The sequence below is a fragment of the Chaetura pelagica genome, unplaced genomic scaffold (assembly GCF_000747805.2).
Source record: "Chaetura pelagica isolate M959 unplaced genomic scaffold, ChaPel_1.0 scaffold591, whole genome shotgun sequence".
NCBI lineage: Eukaryota > Metazoa > Chordata > Aves > Apodiformes > Apodidae > Chaetura > Chaetura pelagica.
In genome coordinates, this window is record NW_009951959.1 from 417,107 (window position 1) to 419,816 (window position 2,710).

The following is a 2,710-nucleotide window of genomic DNA, read 5'->3' on the forward strand; positions in this document are numbered from 1 at the left end:
CGTAGGAATTTCATTCAGCGCCCTGGGGAGAGGATAAACAGGCGAATAAATAACAGTGACAGCGAGAGGCCCCCGCCTTTCCCGCCCGTCCCTTCGCCCCTGTCTGCTGAGGTTTGCGGTGAAGCCCCTGAGGTAAAACCCCCTCTGAGGAGAAATCCTGCGGGGGAAACGGGGAACCTGGCGCTGTGCGGTACCTCGGGAGGGGGGATTCACGGCACAGCGGTGGTTTCTGTCTGCTCAGCCCTGTCCAAGGTCAGGAGACGCAGCAAAGAATGTGTGTGAGGAGAGAAGAAAGGGGAGCGATGGAGGGGCTGGGTGTGCAGGGATGGCTGGAGAGCCCTGTCCTCAGGGAGGTGGGGGTCTCTGAAACACCTGAATACCTTGCACGACTGAGTTGTCCAGCCAAGCAGGAAGACGTGTTAAAGAAATCCTTCCAACCTATGTGGCTTTTCATACATGTGTCATTTTGATATATAGGTCAAGCACTATGGTTTCCTTCAGGGAAAAAAAATCAGGATTTGTTCCTCCCCTGATTGACTTTTTTTTAAAAATAAGCATAAATCAAAGTAATGACACTAATTTCTCAGTTTGTTGCCCACATACACCTTATGTGGTTACAGTGGTATAAATCTGCATTGCTAGGTCAAAAATATGTACCAATAGGGTAATTATTTGCCCTGATATTTAAGAATATCATAAGCAATTATCACTGCATTTATTTTCTGCAGGTTTTTGTTGACTGCAGGATTTTTATTAGCTTTTTTGTCATAAAACATCTGAGGGTTCCAGTCTAAAATGTACGTGACTGTTGAGCAGTTTTTCATACATATTTAAATAGGTTCTGAAGAGCAGTTTTCTGGAGATGGCGAATGAACATGTTAGGGGAGGAAAATAAAAACCTCAGCCTGAAATGGTTCTGTATCTTTCTGGAAAAAAAAAAAAAGAAGATCCATTTTATTTGGCATTTTGCTCTCAGTGATGTGCCAGAAGATTCCAGTAACTGTTCACTGAAAGGCCTTGCTCAGGGATTTGAATTTGTTCAAAAAACAAATATTAAATCCCACTGTGATTTATATGCATTTAAATGCAAGTAGCAGCGAGTTCTTCCACAAAATCTTTTTTTTGTCTGTACGTATAAATCGTGCAGAGAAAATAATGAACAAAAGGTGGAAAATGGGATGTTTTCTGCTGCATTGTGTGCAGGATCTGTAACTGTAGCAATGGAATTGTTGAGCTGTGGAAAATGCTTGGACCAAGATAGCAGGTTTTATTGTTCACAAGAAGTAATTTGTTTCCATTCCTGTTGGAAAAAAATAAATAAATAAAATCCTTATTGGTTGGATGGCAATAGAAATTTTACTTTAAAATCGGATTTGGACGTTAGGCTTCTGTGAGATTCGGGGTTGATGAAATTAACAAACGTGTTTGTGGTTGGGCTTTTTTAATAGAAATAGAAATATTTTAATAATAGAAAAAAGGTAGCTACATTACCAGTAATGTTGAATGTCATTTAAGCGTATTTTAAGTGTATTTTTACGTCTTTTTCTCCTGCATGTCAGAAAGGTAGAAGAAGCCTTAAATCTCTTGAGGCAGGGTAGTACCTCTTGGTGTGAAATTCCTGTTTCTCAGCTATGACATGTATAGCTAACCTTAGTAATTTAATGCAAATAGCTTAATATCTTTGCTGCCTTATTTTTGTCTACTTAATGTATTTATGAGGTTGTAATTGTTTTCTTCATAAATACATTGCTTTTTGGGGGAACTCATGGCTTCCCCTGTATCAAAGGAAACAACATGAATTCCTCCTTTCTCTCTGCTGCATGTTAGTATAGTGTGGGAGTTTGTTTTTTCCATTTGTCCCTGGAGTGTAGGCATCAGAAAAACGGGGTGGAGCAGTTTGCAGATGCTGTTGATGGAGATTGCCAAGTGTGTTCCAGCATTGTGCTCCTGTAGCCAGCTGGGGATCCAATGGAGTGGCCAGTGGCAAGCTGCCTCCTGGCTGCTGCAGCCCAGGCCCTCAGCTGTGCGAGTGCCAACAGAGAGAGGCAGTAGTTTCAGCAGGCACAAAGGCACATCCCTGCAGTTGTCTGGGAGCTGATGGCAGCATGCTGATGGGGAAAAGGTAGGGTGAGAGGAGGTATTCCAACCTTCCGTTGGAAATTCAGTGGGTTAGATACACTTAACAGCTGCATAATTAGCCATCTCAAAAAATACCTTCTGTTGCAGCTGCTGTTAGTCTGTTGATTGTTGTTTTTTTTTTACTGTGGTAATTGAAAGTAAAAATCCTTATAGATACTTACCTTCAAAACCTTACTACTGAGTTTGTGTCTTTAAATTCAGCCACTCCACTCGACTGCGCTGTAACAAGAAGTGGCATTTGCTAAGTCCAGATGGTTTCCTTTACTTTGTGTTTTGACCTTCAGATTGTGGTAGCGTTTTTTTTACACTAACTGGAAAGGTTATACATACTAAATTTTTTAAGTTTTCCTTTTGATATTTTAACCTTTATTTTTTTTTGCATGGAGAGGTCTGTTGCTTGCAATAGTGCCAAGTTGTTGTATGTGTCCAGGACCAAAAGGAAAGTATGAAAAGTGTATTTGTGACAAAATATTTATTTACAAAAAAAATAATTAAGGTACATTCTTATGCTAGTCATAGTTGAATGTTATCTTGATTTCCCCCTCCCTTTTAGACTCTGCATTCCTCCATC